The 26249-nt window shown below is 38.2% G+C and overlaps 1 protein-coding gene across 2 annotated transcripts in view; it reads right to left on the bottom strand.

The window, feature by feature from the left end:
- Nucleotides 1-26249, bottom strand: part of LOC127999018 (cotranscriptional regulator FAM172A homolog) — a 166777-nt gene that overhangs the window by 15462 nt on the left and 125066 nt on the right. The gene's annotated exons all lie outside the window — the stretch shown is intronic.

Raw genomic sequence — 26249 nt, 5'->3', positions numbered from 1 at the left:
AGTTATTTGAAAGATTTCAGTTGGACAAAAGCTATTTTTTTTTTCTATGTATTTTAATATCTCATGTTTAGTCCAGCTGAAATCATACCGGTTCGTTTTTTTGTGAATTCAGACTAACAGATTCCAGTTCGTTAAAAATATTAAAGCTAGAAAAAGTATATCTTACTTCCCAAAACACTAATAAAAATTTCCCTATTTGAATACACTGTATTATTATAGTATATGCCACATTTCTATTGTTGTTTGTTGATACAAAGTTTGGTGCAAACATATGCATTTTTAATTTGCATTTATTTTTTCTTTAGATCAAACTCAATTTCAGTTCCACTGACTAGACATTCTCTCTTTAAAAGTGTTGTGAAATGTGCAAAAGGTTGACTGATCCTGAACCACCTCTACACACAAGACTATTACAATAAAGTCAAATTCGTTCTGGAGTCAATGTGAGGATTTTTCAGTCTAGCACAAAAGAGGAAATAACTAGAACATGTTGTTACAGTCGCCACGTTCCCTTCCTTCACAACACACCCATACAGAACATACGTCTTTCATATCAAACCCATGCACAATGTTATTACACTTGGCTCAGTGGCAGGGCTTCAAATGAAGAGGACATTAATGTTTACATTGACTGAAGGAACAAGGAAAGCACAACAGTCAACTTAAGGTCAGTTCACGGCGACGAAAAGGATGATAATTGAGAGGAACTTCCTTACAACCTCCTGAATGCGTGGGTCCTGCGTCAGGGGCCTCTGCAGAAGGCTTCTGAGACAGTGAAGCACCACATGATAGACAGACAATGTTTAAAATGCATTTCCTCTATTTGTTTAAAAACATAGCAGTGCTTCACAACTAATGTGAAAAACCCCCTAAAATGGGTCATAAGTCTGTTCTGATAGGGTCATGGAAAGCAGGGCAAAAATAATGATAAATGCACAAATAACAGAATACAACTAGTGCATAGTTAGGATAGCAAAATAACAAATAATTTAATGTTGGAGGGATTCAATGATGGTGTTATAAGATTAACATTCATTTTGAGAGCTGACTTAAAAGTTCCTGTGGTGCGAAAGGCCCTATGGTGTACATACATGTTCTTACATTTTACTTATATTTTTTAAAAATACCTGCATGTAATTTCATCTGTAATTAATTTTCTGCAATTACATTTATAATTACACCGTTGACCCATCCCTTACACATTAACCACCCTTAAACCTACCCCTACCACCAAACCAGTCACTAACCTTATCCGTTTCCCAGCTCAATAGCAGTGTGTTTTGCAATACAATATGAAAAGAATAAGCACATTGTACTTATTTTTTTTAAAGTACACAGTAGTTAAGGCCACTTAATATAAAATGGGACCTTTTTTAAAAACATCAAACTCTTGAACAAAGTTATTACACATGGCTCAGTGTCAAGGCTTTAAATGGGTTCAAATTTGTGAGCATAAGATAAATTCAAAAATATGAGTTATTCCAAGTTTTTCAACGGTAGTATACATAAGTTTATTCCTATAATCAATTAATTTGCAAACTGATACTGCAAAGGCATCAAGTCAGTGCACTCGATGATAAAAAAATCTGTTAAAATAAGTAAATAAAAAAAAAAAATAAAAAAAAAAAAGTTTAAGTGTTTTGTTTCCAGTCTAATGTTGTGATCGGATCTTACTCAAACAGCATGAGAGGGGCCAAAAGTTCAGCTTAAACAACCCACCCAAACAAAACTCCACAAACAAACACAAACAATGGCAGGCATCTAAAAGCATCTCCGCTTTAGCATACACAAAGCGTGGGAAGAGTTAACTCCCTGATAAGCTGTCTCAAACCCCGGCATTATGCATTTTTCATGCCATGTGAGTCAGAGACCGAATAATTATCTCTCTGTCTCTCTGCAGATGAGTGTAGAGGGCTGCAGCCACTTCCCTCTCAGTGCTCTCTCCACACTCAATGTGAATAAACTCACATATACATCAACAAAATATTCTGATGAACCCTTGGATGGGGTGACTTAAATAACACAAGGACCCTTAGATGCATTCAGTGGTTCCATGGTCACACTAACGTCCAAATGAGGCTTGACCTGTCCCTGCTGGGGGCAAACGGAAAAAAATCCCACCTTGACCAGATCTATAGACCCTTATCTGATAGAGCGGCTAATGCTCAACACGTAGCCCATGTCAAATAAGATGTACAGAGATGTTCAGATGCACCGTGACCCTGTAGCGACACACTATTAATCAAAAGTGTGTAAGGGATGCTGGAGCGAGCCAGGATGAGTGTTTGGTGTGGGTGTGTGAGTACAGCAGGGGTCAGAAGCTGCTCTGACTCTCTCAGAGTCGCTCTATTGACAGCAGAGGTGAGAGTGAGCGCAAGGAACGGCAAATAGAATAAAATAATCAATACATTCTCACTTGACAGAAGGGTAAGAGTTCTTTAAGAAGGGTAAACTTCAACCCTGCAGTATGTTACATTGATCAGATGACGGCCATGCTACATCTGTTCTGACATGAGGAATGTGAGCAAACATTGTCTGAGAAGATGTCTGACAGAATAAGAGAGTGCATTCCTTTACAATTGTCTGTGCAACAGAAAACACAATTAATGTTGTGCTGATTATATGATTTGAACATTGCCTCCTGAAGTATAAAACTTCTGTGTAACTCAACATTTGCACTACTATTACTACCATTAGGTTTCCACCTTTGAAAGAAAAACTTGAACCAAATGAGTTTTGTGTCATTTGGTTCCATTAACGGTTCTCAAATATGCTTTCTTCCTCTAATGTTGTCGATTTTTTTCCTGCTTTTCAGAAAATTAAAACTAAAAAAAAAAAAAAAAAAAAAAAAAAAAATGCATCACTGTTTCCACAAACATATTAAGTAGCACAACTGTTTTAAACAGTTGTAAAATTTTTACTGTATTTTTTATTTAAAATCAAAAGACTTAAATCTTGAAAAATCTTACAGACCCAAATTTTTCAAATGTCAGTATAATTGAAGTGCAGTGTAATAAGGTTACACTTCTAGACGTTTGGTATTTTACATAAAATATAATTCAAGTTTTTTCATCAGCATGTTTGTATCATACATAATTAGGACCAGTTGCTGCAAACACATATTTAACAAAAACTAATTTGCTGATTTTTTTTTTTCCCACTTATTAAATTAATTCAAATTGTTAAAGAACTAGAATATTGATTCTGGTTATAACCACTAAATATTTAACAATAGAAACACTAAATTGATTCACAGCATCATATTAAGAGACCATAATATCATATAAGCATGGGCTCTTTTGACTTGGGCAAGTAAACAACCACAGAACCATGTGCTAAAACCACTCATAAAACCACATAGGAACACCCTGGCATCTGCCCACATCAGCCTAGTATTGAGGCGGTTTCTTTTTCCCGGTTTTATTATAAAATATTATGTAGTTGTTCCATATTCTCTTCATGGTGAAAATGACAAACAAGACATGGAGCGCCTAACTGCCATAATGTTCCTGTTTCTGTTCAAAGAAATACTTTAGTAAAAACAAGGTCCACTGGGTATGCTAAAACGGTATCAAGTGATGAATTGGACAGAGAGAAAAACAAGCTTTAAAAGTAAATGAAGAGAAGTGGAACATAAATGCAGAGAGAGATGAATGGATACAGATAGAGATGGAGACAGAGGAGAGACACTAACCCAGTGTCATAATTTAAACAAGTAAAAAGTTTTCCACTGTTTTGTTTACAGTGTATAATTAATGCCTGCAAGTTCAAACACAGCTTTATCTGTACTCATCAGCTTAAGTGAAATGATTTCATGTTTTATTGCTGGTTATGTCCCACTCTTTAGGCAAAAACTACTGGGGAAATTCTGCCAATCCAAACACTGCTGCTTTTTTTACCCGCAGCTAAAGTGCCTTGTTAATTCCCTCCCCACCACTGACAACAGCCGCATCCATCAATCCACCTAAAATCCACCCTCAGTCGCATCCAGTTTTACTACCGTGCATTTCTTGTTATTGGGCTGATGGCATGTTTCAAAGCCTTGTTTCACTCCACATCTTCAGTTGCTGACCTCTGAGGTCTCGGTAACTTTAAACCATCCACGCCTACGTCTGCTTGATGTGCTAAAGCGTTATGATATTTCAGAGCAGTTGCTCTCCACGTGTGCAATACATTTGAATGTGTATGTTCAAGGTCAATGGTGCTTAACTACAGCAACTTTTCAATGGGTATCGTGGGTACACTCATGGCCAACTACGCAGACCAGGCTTTAGCATATATGGTGATAGTATTTAGTGATATTTGGGAAAAAATAGCTAAATATGTTGTACAATTTTGGGACCATTTTCCAATGCCTGCTTGCATGAAACGTTTTTAAAAACAATTAATTCCAATTATGACCATCTAAAACTTTGTACGTTTTAAAACAATATAGTTTGGTAAAAAGCAAAACAACTACATTTGCTTTCGCATTAATTTAACACATTTTATACTTGGTAAGGTTAAGCACATTTCAATCACTCTTAACACCATTAATTTAAAATGCTACTTTTGCCAGAATATAACTGTAAAACATATATATAAAAAAAAAAAAAAAAAAAAAAAACCTCGAGAACATCAGGTTATGGTCGCAACAAACCACCCACATACAGAACAATTTTCCTTTTGTATTCCTGACCACAACGGTAAGAGTCATAACCACTGCCGTGTGTATCAAGGGGCAGATTAATGGTTTGTGGTCAAATGTCCCGCCTTAGGGAGCTAAACTAAACCAGGAATGTAAGGAATCCCTCAATACCTCCAGCTGCTTGGTTTTGACAGTGGTTTATCACGCCTCATAAAGCATAGATCAGCGGTTTATATTCTCACTGACAATAACATCATGTAGAAAGACAGCAATGTTATCAGTTTTCAGTGACACCTCCAATCTCATGGATCCTTCATTACACATCTTCTTTGCCTGTGTTCTTTTCTCACTTTTTCATGCATTAATTCCAACTGCTCTCTTCTCACAAACTGTGTGTGCTTGCACATATATTGCTCGCTGTCTCTGAGGAGACCGGTTATCTCTCCTGTCGCTCGTCTTGTGTATTTTCTATTTTGAGCGAGCGCCTCCTCTTACCTGAGCATGAGCGAGCAAGTCTATATGACTCAAGGAGAGCAGAGTGATTTTAAAGATGCAGGCAATCCAGAGGGAATCCCTCCATATCAGTGTGTCTTCTTGTGGTGTTGCATCGCTGTTCCAGGGGCACAAAAAATAATGTGAGCTGATGGTATTACGGCCCTTCTCAGCAAGTTTGAGAGTTTATTTGTCATACTTTTCTGAAGCTTTTGCATCGCCAAGAGATAAAAAGCCACCTACAATTTTTAAGCCCAGAATCTGTTAAGGTATTCCATAAGCTCTGATTATTGCCTTGTTTATTAAATGATAAATGCACTCAGTGAATAGCCCTTATAAAAGGCAGTTGTGGTGCAATGGCTGAAAAAGGGATCTTCAGTTAATGGCTTTTTCCACAATCGGTTGATAGAGTAAACAGCAATTTGGTGAGCACTTGGGACATCACTCAGCTCCGTGGTGAATAAGGACAGGTGTGTCTGAATGAACCGATTTAACCACCTTGTTGATCTATAAAGTGTATTTGATGCTCTCCATCATAAACTGGAGAGACAGATAAATGGATTGTGTGCCGAAGGTAAATGGTAAATAAAAAGTTTATTAATATTTGAGCCTGATGGTGAAATATTGATTTATCCTGTCTCCTTAATGGAGGTGCTGATGGCACTGATGGAGGAGAGAGAGTGGTTTTAGATTTGGGGTAAGATGATGGTTTAACAAGAGAGTGCTGTGTGTAGATGTTCTTCTAAAACGAGGGAGCTAAAAGGATGCTCACACTAGACTTTAAGCAGGCAGATTTATTTCAGGCCCTTGCAACAAATAGGAAAAAAATATAAAATTTATAATACTATAATATAATATATAATTATATAATAACCAGAGCATCTGTTTTGAACAAATATTAATGCGTTTACATAAAAAAAATGTACTCCAGTTTTCTGTGAAACTAAAAACAATTGGCATATCATTAATTGACAGTCAATATATGAAGTGAAGTTTTCATTTCAAAGACAACTTATAAGAAAAATTGAGCTATCCATCCTTCCATCCCATACAATATTAATGGTTGTTTATTAATAAATCATTGACGTTAAGCTTATCACTGGCCTACAGTCCATTCTACAAATGCTCTGTGTCTATTGTGTCTATTCTGACCACCCTACTATTAAGGAGAGAAACAGAGTCAAATTTGATCACCCCTTAAACCCTACAGAACAGCATCGATGGGCGATATCATAACTGTCACACAATGCATATACCTGAAAGATGTCCCTACTATACCAAATGACCCATTCAAACAAATGCCCACTGACATAAAGACAAATACTCAGCATTAAAATCTCATCCTGACTGAAAAGTCCGGAAACCTGACACCTTAATTGCAGCAGAAGCAAATGAAACTGACAAGCCCTCTTTGTATTTCTGAGATCTCCATCATGTTTTCTCTGTCAAGCTGGAACAGAGACAGATCCATAAATAACTAAGAGAGAGGCGTGACAAACATTCCATCTCTTTGTGTTGGCGGAAAGATCTGGTGTTAAAGGAGTGAGCCAACTTTCAGTAAAGCAAACTATGTTGTAAATGCTCATGACCTTTCAAATACAGATGAGCATATTTGCTAAGCACAGTTTCCTGCGGCTGGAACACTGCTGTTTCTGAAAGTGAAAAGACACAGAGGAGGACGACAGAGAGAGAGGGCGATTAGTGCGGGGAACACAAATCCACTTAATATTTACTTTCTGTCTGTATGTCTTCACAGCACCTCGCTGAAAGTGAGCGGGTTTACGAGAAACGTAATTTAGATGTTTAAATATTGTTTTTGGCTGGCCAATGGGCCACGTCGTCTGTCATGTTCTCATGCTGACAAATCTCTTTGCATGCACTCCCAGACAGAGAAAGAAACGGGGATGCAAGAACAAACAGGATTTGATATCTGGGAGAAATGGCAGATCGACGTGTACACAAAAGAGAACAATGACACGGCCAGGTAACATAATAGTGGTCGGGCTATGTGATCATGTAAGTCTGAGCAAACAAGTGCATATTTATATGGATGAAGAGTGCTAGCTGTGCGTGTGGCGGTCACAACATGCCTGCTGGGAGAAAGAGGTAACAGAAGGGAGGCCATTCGCATTCCCACAAGCCTGCTCTCTGATTTCAGTTACACTAGTGGAACTCTAGCCCGTCTGTGCCCCCGGGCCACAGGCGCACAGGTGTTTGCTGCATGCACCTGTGCACTAGTGCATGTGGAGGGGCTGTCAAAACCGCCCGATGAGCGCTGACCTGGGATCAGCCGGAGCACACCTGTGCCATTCAAACCCAAGCTTGTTGTCATGGACCTGGACAGCGGCATCCGCAACAAACATCTCAGAAGCGGCGTACATTATAATGTGGTGCACCAGACAAAAGACTAAGACCCGATGAAAGGTTAAGAGGCCGTGTCGGGGCTTTGAGGAAAGGAAAAGAGACAGTTGAGACAGAGTTCAACTGAAGTCTATGGTGGCTTTGCACCATTCTGTACAGAGAGCAGATTTGCCGCACATGCTTGCCTGAGCAATTACCAAAGCCAATCTGAGCAACACATGGGAACATGGAGCAGCTCCTGAGTGCTGTGAAGGAAGGAGACCAGCCGTACATTGATTACACTCTTAATGGATGACCATCAATGTAAAGAGTGTGCAAGGTTACAATTAGGTTCCCCTTATCTACAGTAATTAGAAACTCCTGCATTCAGAAGATTCTTCAGGTTGAGATAGGCTGAGAACTTGGCAGCATGCAACGCCCATACCTGAGAGTTCAACACCACCCAGATCATCCCTGGCAATCTCAAGTTGTAATGTAGCCCATCCCGTCCTATCTGGCTGCTCTATTGTCCTGACCTCGACCTGTGAACGTTGGCACAACCCCGAAGGTTGGGGCTAAAAAAGGCCCAAGTGCAAGGAACAGAAACATAGTCTGCATTAGTTAGCTAATCCCATTAAATCTGTGGCCCTGCCAAGAGCCAGGGTCAGCCAGTGTGCCACGTCACTCACAGGCACCTTTGGCACCGCCTGTGACCCTGGACTACTGTCCCGGAGATCAGGGCGGGGAGTCGCCTGTTTTCTAGGTCCAGATGGAATTAGGCAAAAGCTGGGATTCATGGATGCACCTGCTGGCCAATCACTCGGACCGCTGGAGGCTTTTTGGAAACGAGTGTGGTTGTGGACGAGATTTAGCCACAAAACTAAGCCGTTTGCACCCGCTCTGTGCAGCGGGAATTGGTTTATTGTGTTTACAGTGGATTACAGCTGCACACTGACAGTTGAAAGGCACTTGTGATCTGTGTGGTCATCTGTAGAGTGAAGTGTCACAAAGAATCAAAATGCTTTACAGTAATGTCAACATGAAACAGTTCAAATCCATTTACATTTTTGTAATCTGATGTATTTACTTGGTGAAGTAGGATATTGAATGAGAACATGTTAAAGTGTACAGGACATGCTGTTCGAACATATTTTGCTTTCATAATATGATGGAAAGGAAGGGCATGACTATTTTATTCACCAAGAATTGAGATAATTATAAAAAAAAGTGGGCCTTAACATACTAGTTTGGAAAGGCCAGTTAAGAAGAACTTGTGATTTCAACTGAGAAGGAAATCAGTTGGAGAATAAGAGTAAATTATGAGTGAATTTTGATAAAAATAACAAACATACACTCTGTACAAATCTGTAAAAAATAGGGCACAATTGATTTTTCTGTATTGATTTTTTTCACAGAAGCTTTACCTGTATTTTGAATGATGCACTGCAGTGTCGTTTGTTTAGGTTTAAAGAAAATATCCTGTATGGAATACTACTAGGTTCCAATTTTTTATTTCTTTATTTTTTCTTAAAGTGTCAGATTTAAGCTATACTTGTTAGGTGAGTTCCACAACTTGGCCAAAAATGTATCAATTTGATTCTAAAATGTAATAATAACAATCAATATTGTTATTACTAAATACAAATATATTACTACTATAAAATAAAAAGGTATTGAAGAAAAATGTAATAATTATACTTTTATTTGTAAAACAACAACACTAGTATTTAAACTAAATTGGCAATCTAGACACACTTACTGCAGCAAAGACAGGCATAAGCACTCTCACAAACAGACAAGACAAAAACATTTTTACACTGACCCTAAAATGGCATCACTTTCCACTGAGTCATTTCACCACCACTGTGAGTTCAGCAAAGCTAATTGGGTTACGTGTTATCGATGCAGAGCAAAGCATCCATCCTGCTTAACTTGACCTCTGCTCAGACACTTTACCCCACATCTCTGCTGTCCCTACAGTGTGACTTAAGGACAGGATATCTCCTCTGCCATGAATACAGAACCTGATGTGACAAGTCAACCATGATGACTAATTGCATTAGTGATGCAGGTAACATATACTCCAGTGCAAGGGGTCCCTCTATCAGATGGTCCATGGCCTAAATTGCCCCTTAGCCAGAGACAGCTCAACACCAGGCAACTAGAACCTCACTTTATGCTAAACAATCCTTTATTAGCCCGAACACAGCTTGGTGGCACCAGTGCATTGTTGAGCGGATGAAGTTAGTGCACGATGTTCTGCTACATTAACATCTCCAGCTACAAGGCTGGTGAGACAGAGAATTTAATTTGAAAAGTGCTAATGCTCCTGCTCTGTTCGCAAACTCATTTACAGCCATTAACATCGACTAAGCTGACTTAGCACGAAGCTCTAATTGTTGTAACATTTAAAGCTAGGTAAAAGATGGACTTTCTGCATGATGACAAGCATGATTAACTTGACAAAGTTAGCTTTCACCATTTAGCATCGGTACTAAAAAGGGTCTAGTTTGGCTTGTTTCTGAATCTTAGTAACGTTCTTCTAGGAAGCACTGTGGGTCAGTCCTGGTTTTCAGGGCGAAAGAGCAGACATGACCTTCACAACTTTTTTCGTTTCTTGATCACATTGATAGTACAACCAGAGCACAAGAGATAAAGCTCTCAGCTTCATTATTTATAGAATGATCTCATGATAGTCCTTGCCTTCAAGTGCTGCAGTATTTGTATCATTGATTAACAGTAGTATACATTCAGGATTTGTCCTGCTGAAAGTATTAATTCATATCAAACACTCAGGAAAAAAAAGGTACAAAAGTTGTCACTGGGGTGGTATCTTTTCAAAAAGCACACCATTTTACCTAAAGAGTCCATATTGGTACCTTATTAGTACCTAAAGCATACATATTAGTAACTTTTGAAAAGGTACTCCCCCAGTGACAGCATTTGTACCATTTTTTCTGAGAGTGAATGGTAAAAACAATAACTAATGCTTAACTTGACATCTCTCGGGCTCAACCAGTGAGTCCAAAAAAAAGTCACTATTGTTGCAATACACACAATTACAAAATTACAACAGCTTTAAATATTAAATTGCACAATATGTTCAGTAAGATCTGAAAAATACAACATGCATATCTGAAATCCCTCATATAAAATGTCCCTATGCACCATTAAATCAGTAATAAACTTTCTATGTAGTGAGGCAAATGTTTTGCTTTAAATAAGTCATATGGGGAGAGAGGCAGGGAGAATAATTCACTTTCGTCAATAGTTCACATGCCAGCCAGCTTGTTGCTTTGGCAGAGCAGATGAAGATATCAAAGAGGGGGGAGAGAGCAAGCCCTGCATGCTGAGGAGGCCTGGAAACTGGCGAGCAAAAGAGAGAGAGAGAGAGAGAGAGAGAGAGAGAGAGAGAGAGAATCAAAAGTTAAACTCAGGGCTCTTCCCACAAACATGACCGGCACCCAGCAGAGTTTAAAATTCTGCTCAGCTTCCGCTATGGGGACTTTCCTCCTCTTTTTTTTCCCTGTTTCACTCTGACGTTTCACCATAACAAAGGCGCTTCTTGGAAGATTTGTTGCAAAGTGATCAATTTTTAAATCCGCTCAGTTTTCCATGTTTTCCAACACCGCCAGGTGGGGGGGGGGTGTAAAAGAGACTGAACTCTTTCTCTGCACAACACACAGAGAAAGGTACAGGAAGATAATCAACACCTATGAGCCATTCAAGTTTCACAGTCCGTATCGGTAATAAATTATGCATTGGTATCTAAACCACAGAAAGCAAGACGCATTGTTATGTAGATCTGATCGATAAGGCTTTAGTGGGACAGCTCATATTAAGAGGACAGACATTTCTCAAACACACATGTTGAAAGCTAGTCATTTCTTACAGTTGACACCTGTTAAATGTTTTTTAAATGTTAACTGATTGGAAAAAATCAATTCTGCTGCCAGTTCTACGTACGTCAGGAAAGCCTAAACATGCAGATGGCATCGACCAGCCTCCCTCTCAGCTCAGGTGGTGTAAAAAAAAAAAAGGGGGCACACTAGTAAATCCAAGCTCCCACGTGCTGCTGATTTGCAGGTTCCTGTCATGCTGTTTTTCCTCTCTCCCACTTTTTCCAGGAGAGGCGGATGATTGTGGAAAGTCGATTTCCTGTGCGGCGGTGCTTGTCGTAATTGCGCCTCGAGGTGGCTTGGTTCGCCCACGGTGACATAGTCGGTGAAAACGAGCAGAAAATCTAACTGTTCCATATCAAGGAATATTTTTACTCTGGCTAATGTGACTTAAATACCTTGTTCCACAGTCGAGTGGGCTGGCACCTGCTGCATGGAAACTGGCCAATTATTGCGCAGTCGCTCCAATTTTCTGATTCAATTAGCATGCTTCAGAGCTTTGCCGTCTAATTGCAAACTACTTCACAGTTACCTCTCTGATTAATCGCTGCCCATCTGCAAGCGATCAGAAACCTTGGTGGAACAAATTCGGGGGTTTGAGAATGCTGGGACCCTGGCAAATCGAAGCCCACGTGGCTGAAGGTTCGACCCTGTGCTCTGCTGGGCGCTGCAAAAGAGCAAGCTGACAGTGGTAACAAATCAATGCGCTGTCACCTCGAAATCTACTTAATACACTAGAAGGTTTCGTAAATCAAAGCAGCCATTCAAGCGCTGGGCAAGTGTGACAAAAAGTCATACTAAACAAATGATCAGTCACCGGTAAACTTTGATTTATGCACTTAAATGTACTCCAAGCAGGTATGACTGAGGAAATGAGGCAATATGAAATACATAGTTTTCAATTTTCTTGAAAACAATCCATGGGGGAATGCCATAGGTGGTGTTATTCATCTCCAAACAACCTCTAGAGCAACGGAAGGCATTTATAACAACCCCAGGCTCTGATAATGTATGAAGACCAGAGGCTATTGACCCTCACACGCAGCGGGTTTCGCTGTCAAATTGGTGGCGCTATGCCCACCCTGACCCACTACTCTCTCTCTCTGTGCGCTAATGTATACCTATTGGCATTCCCAAGGACAAGAACACTGGGGTGTTTACACAGTTTTTACACCATGTTACATCATTACTACCATTGAGGTATCTGCCCTGACCGAAAAGGCTTGCCACCCAGTCTTGCCCTCTGTGAGCAAAAGAACTTATGGCTGCCTTCTGCCTCACAAAGACGTTTATTTTAATTTCACTAAAGTCCTTTTAACCATAATGAAAAAATATAGAGGAAACAACAGTAAGCATATTGCAAATTGTTGCCAGTGCTCTGATAATGATGTATAAGGTGGTGGCTGAGGGAGACCATAATTCCAATATGTCAGGACTCTGATTCGGCCATAATTTGCATGGTTATAATAGCTTATTGACTGGCTCAAGGTTGAGGGAGACCACGGTAGCCAGCAGTAATGACTGCGCTGCATGAGTTTATTTCAAGCTGCCGGGGTTCACTCACCCGAGCCCTTTCGTCAATATGCAATTTTGATTCTTCTCTGCCCCTCGGAGAGTCTAGGCTAACAGCAACCTCTGCCGTTCCCTGCCAAAACCCCTTAAACGATTCCTGTATCATACAAACATTTCCCATAGAAATCAATACAAGTTTATTAACCCTTAAAAAATCTACAAATCCCAATGCTAGATTTATTGATCAGGCCAATTGGTTTTCATATTTGTTTCCTACTTAATATGGAGTTCTTGGTATTTCTTGGTATTTCTTAATATGGAGTTCTTGGTACTGTACATTCATAGTGTCAAACAGCTCTAATGCATGAAAACTAAAGCAGACATAAAGAAACATCTAACAGACATCTCAGTGATGTCTGATGCAGTTAAAACAACCAACAATCTTTACAAATGACAATTTTATTCTATGCAGGCAAATCAGCAGTCACCTCAAGTAACAGATACAAAAAAACCTATAAACTTTTATCTACATACCTATACCTATTACTTGAAAACCTGTCAATTAAAATATTATATTTTATATAATAATATAATGAGACAGAAAATATAATTGTATTGAAAATGCAATTATTAAATTATATGCTTCTCTAAATCACATGTATTCATTTATTTAAAACATGTATTTTCTTGAGTGTAAGTGAATGAATGCCTGTATATAAAATCCTGTCAGTGAAGGTGCCTCATTACACAACTTTAAAAATACAACTGTCTTTTTAGATGTTATTTGTTTGTTTGTTTGTTCTTGTCTGTGTAACACATCAGCAGAAACAACACCAGCAAGGTTCTCTCTCTGTATCTGTTTGTTTTTCTGGGTGAATTGGGTTATGTTAGTAAACAAACAGCAGAGCTACCTGTGTGGAGCTCGTCCCACTGCTGGACTAATGCTTTAATGATGAAGAGCATATCAGACCTCTCTTACCTTTCACAGACCATCACTTAGTAGGGCCTACTTACACATGTATGTATATATATATATATATATATATATATATATATATATATATATATATATATATATATACACATACACACACATACATAAAAAAACACACAAGAACACACAACTTATGGGTGCTTCTTAATTTAAGAAATCTTATGACCCAAGGGTTAAAAAATAGCATTAAAAACATTTGTTTTGTTTTTTTGCACTGACAAAAACTTTTTTTTAATCAATTAAAAATTAATTTATTACCAAGACTAATTGATATTGAGGAGCTTGAGATCAAATATGAAAAATGTCAAGACAAAACACAAAACAAGGTCAATATTTTAACTGAATATTTTATTAGAATTACTTGTTTTAATTATTGTGGAGTCATTTCCAGTAAAGCTTTTTTTTTTTTTTCTAAGCTATGCAAAACTTTTAATAAAATGAGAAAAAAAAACAAATTTTGTTCCAAGGATATTTAAAATATAACTTCCATTTACTTAAAAATAAATTAAATTAGTAATGATAATAGTAATGATTTAGGAAATCATCACATACTCCCACTGTTTGACATGGTTAGCAGAAGAAAATAAACAAGTTCACATAGAGAAAATTACTAACAATTGAAGTACCATCCATATACAGTCACAAAATAATACATCAGCAGATCGACACCACATGCACATACCAAGGAATTGTAGTTTTTATCAACAAAACCATAGCCTACAGTAAGATGTGTAGCAAGTTAAGATAAGCTAGCTAACGGCTGTGGTTGCACCCATCAAGAGAGATGAGACTGATCAATTCCAGATGGGAAGTGGTTAAAAAAAAATATCTGACCTTTGACTATCTAGCAAAACAATTCACATTATCAGTGCAGAGGCCTGACCTTAGACTTCTTTAAATGGGGGAGTATTGATTGTCTGTGCACAACAGACAAACACCTCACGCAGCATGTCTGGGACAGTTCACTCAGTGCACAGACAAGGTGAGCAATTAAACACACACACACACACACACACCTGAGGAAAGCTTACTGCATGAGCCAGCAAACAAACTCAACACAGTGAATCAATTACTGCATGAAAGGAGCACTTCTTTTGCATGTGTATCGTCCAGATCATTTTGGGTCCGATACCAAGTACTATTAAGGCAAATACCAATAACTCTATTAAGTGAATTGATAAAATCAGTAATTGCAGCCATTTAACCTTATACTATATATATATATATATATATATATATATATATATATATATATATATATATATATATATAAAAAACAATCCTTAAATAAATTAAACATTTAATAAGCCAAAATCTCACATTAATAGACTTGTTTATTAACAATTACAGAAGACACAAAATATCCAGGTCTACAATTTAAGGTTTATTTAAATTATACTTGGATTGCACGGTTTTAACATAAGCAAACTAACAAACTTACTGTGATGCATATTTGTCAGTCATACATAAATGGAAAGGGTAAGATTTCTGTAATGATACTAATAAATAGAGCCTGTTTTAATTTATATATCTATTATCAGTAAATGCAATTAGCTTCAAACTCAAACATTTTAACTAAGTGAATATTGCGTGTGCAACAGACAGGAGTATTTGAGTAGAAAAATCTTAAGTGTGTTTTTTTTTTTTTTTTAACCCCTTTTATTTATTTAAGCATGTCCATTTTAATTTATGTATGACTGACTAGTGTGTGTCTTTAATTGATTTAATTTCTTTTACAATATTTCTACCGTCGTTTACAAACTAATTTAAGTAAACTTCACAAGACATTTTATTGCAATATTTTATTTGAAATGCTTCTTTGCCATTATTTATTGTGTCTTTGACTGCTTGTGTTTTTCAAACTTTCTGTGTGTTGAGACAAGCGGATGCAGGAAGTTATTTGCTTACATGGGTTTGTTTTTAACTTATTATTATGCATTAATTGCTCATTCTCAATGCACCTATATCAGTATATATCTGCTCATCCATAAATCCTGGGGATATTACAATGTTGTTATTATGGTATATTGTGCAACACTAAATATTATTATTATTATTTGTATTATTTTTTTGCATGGTGAATAGGATTACAGTTATTGTTATTAAAATAACACACATTACCTAGTATTAGCTACCACATAACTGAAAAAAAATATATAATTATACATAGAATTGAATCACAAATCTTATTAAAACTAGTCGTATTTCGTAATAAATTTAAGTATACAGTACTGTGCAAAAGTCTTAGGCTATTAACATTTTCACCAACAAAACAAATGGTTTTAAGTCCGTTATTTCTATCTTTTGCTTTAGTGTGCCAGCAGGAAATATAAGTTTACATTTCCAAACTTTCCTTTTGCCATTAATTGTAATAATCCACAAGGAGTCTGACAACAGCTAGTGCATGTTTACCAAAGTAAATTTGCAAGGGTATGGACATTATTAAGCTGTCAAGAACTCAATCTTCAGTATACATACACAAATATGCAAACTGTATGTCAGAAAACATAATAAATGGTACTTTCTTATAAAAAAAAAATTAATAAAAAAAGGCTTTCATTAAGAAATAATATAGATTAATCGAATCAAAATACTATAGGTCTCCTGATGCACAGGTCAAAAGCTTCCTAGTGCTGATTTGCAAGTCAACTGATATCAATAAGAGGCACAACAGTGGTTCATCTGAGCAAAGCTCTTCTCTAAGTTCCCAAAATGCCTTAAGATAGATGACCTTTTGCACTGACCTCCTAAGTATATAGATATGCGTATATGAATTCAGATCAACGCAGAATCAATAATGATACATTTGTTAAAATAAAATAAAAATAAAAAACAATTAAATATGAGAATAATGTGTCATTTTGTACATCAACAAATAACAAATAAAAATAAATTCCTCCCACCTTAATGTAATGCAATTAAACTAATATAAATTAGGAATACTTATTAGAGACTAGACAAGATGATATGCGAGAAAAGAGTGATCCACAAATATGAGAACATGAGAAATTTGATTACCGGTTTCTTAAATCAAAAATACAATTTGCAGGTGAGAAAATAGGTGACACTATTTAAATTCAATAGTGAATTTGAACTCCCCTTCCTTCTATAACAATGTTTTTCTAATAAACCTGCTGAGAATGCATAGTTTCTGTCTCGTTCTCAAGTTTATTTTGCCTGCTGTCTCTATACTTGACAAATTAATTCCGTAATGAAGTGTTGTAAAGTTATTTCAGGAGGGGGAGGGAAAGCCAACAAAAAGGAAAGATAAAAAGAAAGAGATAGAGAAAAGATTATCAAAGATAATCATAGGAAAGAGGTAGGAGTGGCCCTGGGCCATGGGGTCAGTCTAAAGCTGAGCTAGTTCAGCCTGCCGCAGGCACTGAGCTGGAACTAAGTAAAGCCAAGCGACCGTGGGCAAGGAAGCAAGCCAGAGCGCGGGATTCTGCAGGGGGCCGTGCTGAGCCCCCTCTCTTTCTCTCTACCGCACTCTAACATTTTTATTAACACACTGGTAGAAAATACGGGTGAGCCATAGAAAGAAAGAGGGAGAGATGGCAATCCCAAAAAAAAAACAAAAAAAAAAAAAACAATCCAGACTGTGTGGGTGGAAAGAAAAGCGACTCCTATTTGTGATTGGAGAACTTTGGCAGTTATGTTACTGCATATATTACACACATTTTAGTAGAAACACTCCAAAAGAGAGGGGGTTAAATAGAGACACAATGAGGCGGAGAGGCACCATTCTGAAATGATGACTGAGAGACAAAGGAGGGCTGTCAGGCCGGCCAGACAGCTGTGAGCTGGGTGTCAAACTGCCTCCCCAGACCACCATCTGCTGACACCACCAGATGACACAGAAAATAGGATTACAGTAGCAAGGCATAAAAGAAGATGATGACCTAAACTCTGTAATATCATTTTCCAGAAAAAAAAAAGACAACACAGGCATGGATAAAGATGGATGAGGTGAATGAGGTCAGTCAAAGAAACACTGTTATGCTGCAAAGAAATTCCACACGGAAGAGGAGATCAGAGTTTAATTTGGGATTAAACGTAAGAGATCTAGTGGGAGGCCCTAACCCATGCCACCGGACTCAATTTTATGTAAGCATCTGACAGCTTTGTAACACCGGCAAAGCAGAAGATGATCTAATGTAGATTATCTTCAGGGTGTTGTGTCACTGACCTTTGAACATTTGTTTGAGGAGAAAAACAGTCGCTTAACCACACCCAGTTTTGAGGAACACTAAGTCAAGTGTTACAAGTATTAAAAAGTATTGGGTTACAGCAAAAAACAAATAATAATAATAATAAATATTTATATTGTTATACAAAAAAATTAATAATAATAATAATAATAATAATAATAATAAAATCATTAAAACAGAACCAGAATAAAACAGAATAAAGGCAATGAAAGTGTGAAGAAGCCTGACATTGCAAGGCAGGGTACAGGTTGTTTCTTCAAATGTATTAGTCAGTAAATAAATTAAACTGCTTGAAAAAGTAACCCGTTAACTTGATAAAATCATACTGGGTTTAAAATCAACATTTGCTGACAAACAAATGTGGGTAAAATTTGGCTTTGGCAGCTTGGCTTAGCTGACCTGAAACCTTTCTAGGAATTGGAAATGCTCAGTCGAAGTGTGCATTTTGAATCAGGGTAGTAAAATCAAAGAAAGAGAAAATTCTAATGACACGACAAGAGTAATTCTTTTTTTTGAAAATATCCAAGAAGGTCCAAGGCCTTTTCTTAAAACATATTTCTGGAATTAGGACTCCTTATCAACAATAAGAGCAACAAAATCATGTTCCCAAAATATATGAGATCTCAGGTTTTTCTCAGAAGCACTATTAGGTACAATATGGCCTAAATTAATTATCATCGAGACATTTTTTATTGATTTTTAGGTAAATATTAATAATAGGTCAGTATATTTTCTGAAGGAACAAACAAAAAAATTGGATGCGGCTTGTAATTGTATCCACTTCAGGATTTATATATATATATATATATATATATATATATATATATATATATATATATATATATATTTTTTTTTTTTTTATAAAAATCACATCAGAGATCATACGAAAGTCACATATTATTGTGAACTTTAAAGCCGGACATGTTTCACTGTTTTGTTATTGCGAGAGCTAACTACTGCTAACTCTCAGATAGCTTTCAGAGCTCATCAACTTCTTTGAGTGAAAATATAATGACAAAGTCTGAATGAACATGGGGCTGCTCGGGAGCCATTCTTACTAAACAGAGCCTCAGAGCTGTATCATTCCATTTGTGTCCCCAAGCTGCTGGTGTGTAAAGGGTGAGGAACAGCCCAACACTGGCTAATACACACCCCTGGAAGGACCCACCCTGCCCCGAGGCTGCTGTCGGTTTCTAGCAGGAGCCCAGTAGACATGTGACCAGGAACGACACCTCATGGCCAAAGGTTATTTCCAGTGTTGTAGTCGAGACCAGCTCATTCGAGTCCAAGTCCAGATCGAGTCCAGAGAGGGTCGAGTCCGAGTCCAGATCGAGTCCAGAGAGGGTCGAGTCCGAGTCCAGATCGAGTCCAGAGAGGGTCGAGTCCGAGTCAAGACCGAGTTCAGAAAGATTCGAGTCCGAGTCAAGACCGAGTTCAGAAAGGGTCGAGTCCGAGTCAAGACCGAGACCAGAGAGATTGGGTCTGAGACAAGACCGAAAGAAATCTTCAAGAGTATGTCAAATGTTTGGTGGAAACAATAAAGGTTAAAAGGGCCACATAGTATGTGGTGTAAAGGTAATTTTATTAGTATTATGAATTGTTACTTGTCAATATTAAGTGCTCATTTTCACATAACATCGTTGTACCACTATACACATCCATATAACCTTTCTAGTACACATAACATTAGTGTATCACTCTATACTGTAATTCCACATAACACTTCTAGTACAAGTAACATTAAATGTACCACTATACCTGTAAATGTTCAACTGTAACAGCTTTTACATAACTTTTAACCTTGAAGCTTAACTAATGACTGCTAATATCCTTACAATGTATTGGATTGTGTGCACTTTAGATGTTGTGAAGATTACAGATGGGCATAATTACTTTTCAAAAAAATAAGTGAGGAGACCATCCAGCTACCCAACCAAGCACGATGTGGTCTCATGATCAATCCACCCAGACTAAAACCTCTCTCTACTGGCGCAGAGGAAGAGGGGACTGACAACAGTTACCATTTTATCACTTTCTGTAACAGCAACGGATAATCTAATGCTAATTTCACTGGATGGTGCGTTTTAATGCAGGGTAATATACACACTAGTCTAAGTTTTTTTAGTTACGGAGGCAGGAGGGTACCTTAAGGCCGGTGACACACTGGCTGCGTGGCGTCTCTACTGCGTGCCAGAAACGTGGTGGCTGCTTCGCGTTTTCTGTGTCTTTACACACCAGAAGCGTGCCTGCACGCGGCGCTTGGCGCGCTGCTGCGGCTGTAGGTGACATAGAGGGAGGCCGCCAAAAAACCAGGCTCTTTATTTTTTTTATTACAATATCAAATTTATTTTTTTTATTTTACACACCTACTGATAAGACACCGTCAACAGTATTGACGGCAAAATAGAGTATGTTTGACAGGTGCAATATTTGAAAATCGATCATTATTAATTTATTTTTAAAATTACATTTATATCTGCATTTATGTCAACCTATAGACTTTCAAATATCAAAATGTCATGAATTAATATGTATTTGTGTACAAAATGACATATAAACATATTTTCCTAGTATATTTTGCCTGGAAACGCTTCCAACATGCACGCGTGTCGCGTGAAAAATAGGCGTCGGTTCTATTTCGAGCATGCGCGCGTTTTCCGCGCGGCTCGAGCCGCGCCTGGGACGCGCGTCTCACGCAGGCAGTCTGCAAGATCTAACCTGTTAACAGGGGAGCCGAATTAAAAACAGACACGCCACGCAGCTGCGCCACGCATCCAGTGTGTTGCTGGCCTAACGTCTCACGTCAAAAGAAAATCACCAGTCATTGGATGTGTCAATCAAACATCAATTTAAATAAACATTAACATACAGTAATAATCATGAAATATTTGGATTGGGACTCGAGTGGACTCGGGCATAAGTCCGATTCCTAATATGTTCGAGTCCGAGTCAATACCGAGTCAAAATGCACACGAGTCCATGACAAGACCGAGACCATTAAAATACGGTCTCGAGACCGAGTCCAAGACCGAGTCCGAGTCTCGAGTACTCAACACTGGTTATTTCGGATCTCTGCAAATCTCCCTAGGCATGGCATCCGATTAAAGGCAAAGGGGAGAGCTTGGCCTCCAACCTTAACCTGTTAAGACCCTTGAAGTATTTTTTCTGACCTAGACTTGACTCCCTCATCTGTGATGTAAGCTATACTAATAAACCAATGACAGCAGCCCTGCACAATTTACGATGTTTCAGGGGCATTTTAAGCAGAGACTGGCGCCAGACTGATTCTTAAACTGTATTTGATAAAGCCATTGTTTCCTTTAGTGATGTGCAGTATGGACATCATCAGACAAGGATTGTGTCCACTGCATTAAGGAGGGGAGAAAAAGACCAGCAAAGTCTGATTAAACACCACAGTGGTTTTGGAATTTAGGCTTTCCAGATTAGAGATTCCATCCTCAAATGAAACAACAGGGCTCTTATATAAGAAGCATTCATTTCAGCTATTATTTCAAGGGATCGCTCACAAAAGAAGAGATTTTGAAGAACTTTTTTGTCCATAAATTGTGTCTAAAACACCCCATTGACTTTTATTATACACTCTTAAAAATAAAAGTTCCTCATTGGCATCTACAGTGGACGGGGCCTTAGTGTAAAGAACATTTTAATAATCTAAAGAACCCTTTCCTGCAGAAAAAGATTCTTTGTGGAAGGGAAAGGTTCCATGGATGTTAAAGGTCCTCCATGGAACCTTTCCCTTCCACAAATAATCTTTTTCTGCGGGAAAGGGTTCTTTAGATTATTAAAATGTTCTTTACACTAAGGCCCCGTCCACACGGAGACGCGTTTCTGTGAATACGCACAATTTTTTTATCGGATAGGCGTTTCGTCCACACGGATCCGGCGTTTTCGCAAGGTGAAACCGCTATTTTCTGAAACCGGGTCCCAGAGTGGATAAATTTGAAAACGCCGTCTTTGCGTTTTCGTCTGGACGGCTAATCCGTATATTTTCTGAAATGATGACATCATCAGCCCACGTCTCCCCCCTAGTCAGACACCTCTACGTCACGTAACAGCAACAAAAACATGAACAAACACTGAACGATTGTCTTTTTATTAACTAACATTAACACTGATTAATAAATGTATTGTTCCATGTTCGTTTGTGTACCACGCGCAAGGTTTATGAGCATAGTCCAAGTCTTCTTCTCTGTTTTTAGTGCATCTCTGTGGCAGAATTACAGTGCCACATACAGGTCTGGCATGTATACTACATCATTTTGCAGCTTCGTGTGGACGCGGATATTTCTTGAGACGAGGAAAAAAAAAGATTGGATTGGGGTAAGATCCGTCTCCGTGTGGACGGGGCCTAAGAAAAAATGGTTCTTTGAGAATGGTGAGTGCTTGTGCATGAAGGGATGGACAGCAAACCCCCTGCTGATTAGATAAGTCCTAAACCCACTCAAACACAAGCAGCGAAGGCCATGTTTTCCACTCGCTCTCTGTTTGCCTCTCAGAGGGAGGGGTGATAAGGTGGGCCATTTGGGGGTCATTGCGATTAGACAGCTAGGGAGAGCACATTCCTGCCAACTCCACACAGGACAGAGAGGCTTTAACACATCACACTCTGACAGGTGTGTTACCGTGAGCCTCTTCTACCTGCAGATATAAAGCCATGAAATATATTAAAAAGATGCTTCAAGTATTCGCGAATGGCTACTTTGTAGCTAACCGGGACAGAGTTTAACTCAACCTTCTCGTGGACCCTCTTATCACAAAAGAGCGAGCGCAAAAACAGACATCATTTGCATTTCACATGTTTCAGCTGAAGCCTCTTCACAATCAAGCTGTGTCGGCGCTTGTCGGAGAGTGCACCAAAGGGCGGCGTCTGAGAGGAGGCACCTGGGGTGGCCTGTAGGGTGTGGGAGGAAGAGAAGACTTGGGATTACGGCTAATAGCATCATGGAGGGATCAGTGCAGCCTATCTCATTACGCCGAGGCACAATGAGCGCCACACTCTCAAAGCAGTTTATAATTATGGCTTTCCAGGCCACAAACAAACCTTGCTTATTACTCTTCTTCTTGAAGCTTTAGCTGTAGGAAATCAGCTGCTAATTGCGATATTTCCCTAATACTCAATGCACATGGGTGTCACGGGCTGTTTGCGTCTCGTCCCACTGACGCTTAATAAAGTTTTTATCTGTCAAGCCGAAGAGTGGGAGACGAGCCAAGGTCACCGCTGCGCTCTACAGCTTGCTGAAGAAAAGGGGGGAAAAACATTCAGCATTGTTTACCTAATTATATAAATAATTTCTCAAGAGCTCAAGGACATTCAAGGATGTTTCTTCTCTAATCATCATGTGCAATTATGTACATTCTTAATATATTCTCATTGCATTCTTGCTATTTTTTTCCCCTCACCCGCTGTTTTCTATAACAATTATATTAAATGTGCATTTCATTAAATTCAAATTTTATAAAAAGTTCACACAGATGGTGGGGGAGATGGGGCTGCTGCATGCCACCATTGCACACACATCAAAACATACATTGCAATTTAACTAGATGCACTAAATGTTATCTCTACAAAAAAATAAATGGATAACACCACAACATAACACAGGATGACACATCAGGTCCTAATTAATTGATTTGTGTTCTCAAACAGAGTATTTTATTATGTGCATTACTGCTGCTTTGATAGTAATTATCATGACTCCTGCAGTTCCCATAACCCTCGGCAGAAGCAGAGGCTCCTCGCCCTCCCTTATCAAAAGCTGTCAAAGCAAAGCGCCCCATTAGTCTCCAAATGTAATAAATTGGTTGCATGAAACACACTCATAGCACATCTCTTCTGAGGAAAAATGGGGAGAGCTGTTGCAAGAGGATGTGAAAGGGAAAAAAAATGGAAATAATAAGTCTAATATCCTCAGATGGGGCCCCTGTCAGAAAGGAGTGAGTAGATGTTGACAGTTGTGTTGCGCGGCATGGCAGGGGCTCGTCAGTGAGCCATTTATTTGTGCTGATGGACTGATAGGAGCAGACTGCTGCTGATAATAAAGAGTCCTCACACACTGTATTCTGTGCATCTGAGCGCTAACAAACCCACTGCGGATCAACGAATTTGTCAATGTTAAACTTTGTGCTGGGAGAGCTCAAAGATGGCTGGGCAAGATGTTCACTTCGACATAATGCTGTATTCAGTTTTTAAAGGGTTGGTAAAAAAATTAATTAACAAAACAAAACACAAGATAACTCTGATGCAATGACTAGAAAGAATAAACAAGCATCTAAAAAAATATTAAAACTATCTTGTTGCTATTCTAAAAACTGTAAAAGCAAGTTTTTTTTAAGGAATCAGGTAATTAAGTTGACAAACTTACTGTAGTCTTTATGATTTGCTTGGTCAAATCAACTCACTGACTAATTTAACTGCTATGGTTGCTAAGTTAAAGTCATCTTGAAACAGAAGTAGCAATATACATTTTCTTCCATATTATCCAAGTAAAACATATTACTGAAAAAAAATAAAAATAAATAATAAAGATATGGGGACTTGGCTCTGTCAGTCGGTTGGATGGAAGCAGTTCTGAACGTAAGATTGCAGTTTTTTCTGTCATTTTATTGGAAGATCAAGCTATTGTATACACTAACAATTTTGATTAAAGCAAACAAAGTCAAGAAATGTTTAATGAAACATATGCACAGATGAATCCTTCACAATAAGATCAATAGTATGCATTAAGAAAATAGTGTGAATTTTACTACTGAGTACTTCGGAGGGGAAAGTTTTCATTAAATAATTAAAATTTTGGTAAGATTTTTTACACAAAGATATTGTATGGCTTCAGAAAACTACAGTGCCAATCCAACTATGGTGCTACTACATACTCTTTGAAGCTTAAAAACTGTAGCTCAAACTGTGTGGAAAAGGACGACAAGTACATTATTCAAAATATCTACTTTTGCGTCCTCCACAAGAAACACAGCCATACATGGGATGACACATTTTTTCCTCCATTTCACTTGCCCATGTGTTCCCATGGGATTGTTTGTTTTCACGTGTAACAGGTTCAATGTCGGAAAGAGAAACTCTTAATCCATTCCCTCAAGCCATAGCTTGCGAGTAGCTAGCAGCAAATCCTTAGGAAAACCATAGGAAACAATCTGATCATCAGGTCTTATCCTGAATAAACCCCCACAAGTTCATTGAAGGGGCACAGGGTTGCCCCGTTTTTTTAGCAAAAATCTTTGCATTTCAAAGCAAATTAAATCTAAGACCAGGAACCTGATATTCTTTTGAAATGCAGCATTTGGACATCACAAACCTAATGCTAGAGAGCAAAACCAATGATGGTACATGTTTGCAGACCAATCTGTAAGGTTAAGGGTACAGGTTTAATCCTCTGCTTTAGCTATAGGATGCACCATATGGCTCAATGAGATCCATGACCCAGCTCTTAATCTGTTGCTGGCCTCTGTCTAACTGTGTGATAAAGCATGGTATTCAACAGGATGTACACTACATTGTTAAGAAGCTTGGGTTGTACCAGGAAAGACAGGTTTAAACAAAAGTTTTGACGTTTCAACTCGTCGTCTCATCAATATGTTTTGTATAGGAGTTATTCACATTCAATTTCTATAAAGCAAAAGATGTGATCATGGGGGTAAAACAACAACAAAAGAATAAGAAGATCAACAACAACAAATAAAGTGTGATCTTTGTTCTAAAATGAATTGATTAATTATTGCCTGAAGTGCTTAATGTTTAATGAGCACTAGAAATGAAACAACTTTTCACAACCAGCATACTCATCATAATACGAATCAGAATCAAAGTTAGAGAAATTAAAGATTTACTATGAAGCTACATCACATTCTAGTACAGCACTTACCCTCATCCAGAATCTTAAAAATAAATGAAACACAGAAAAGATGCTGCCAACTGGTTACTAGTAGTAGGGCAGTAAATGTTGGCCTCTAATATGTGGTAATACCCAGAAGGCCTCATGGTCAAGTCTGGGATTATAATGTGATTTTAAAATGGTTGAGGCTGCAGAACTTTGTTCCATTTTTCATTGAACCCAGCTGAACTCTTGTCTACTTGCACCAGCTCATCGCACACTTTAAGGCAATGATGAATAAAGCCTAGGGATGTGAGGATAGGAAATAGA

Source organism: Carassius gibelio, chromosome A5, assembly GCF_023724105.1.
Source record: "Carassius gibelio isolate Cgi1373 ecotype wild population from Czech Republic chromosome A5, carGib1.2-hapl.c, whole genome shotgun sequence".
Taxonomy (NCBI): Eukaryota; Metazoa; Chordata; class Actinopteri; order Cypriniformes; family Cyprinidae; genus Carassius; species Carassius gibelio.
This window is presented reverse-complemented; position numbering and strand designations above follow the sequence as displayed.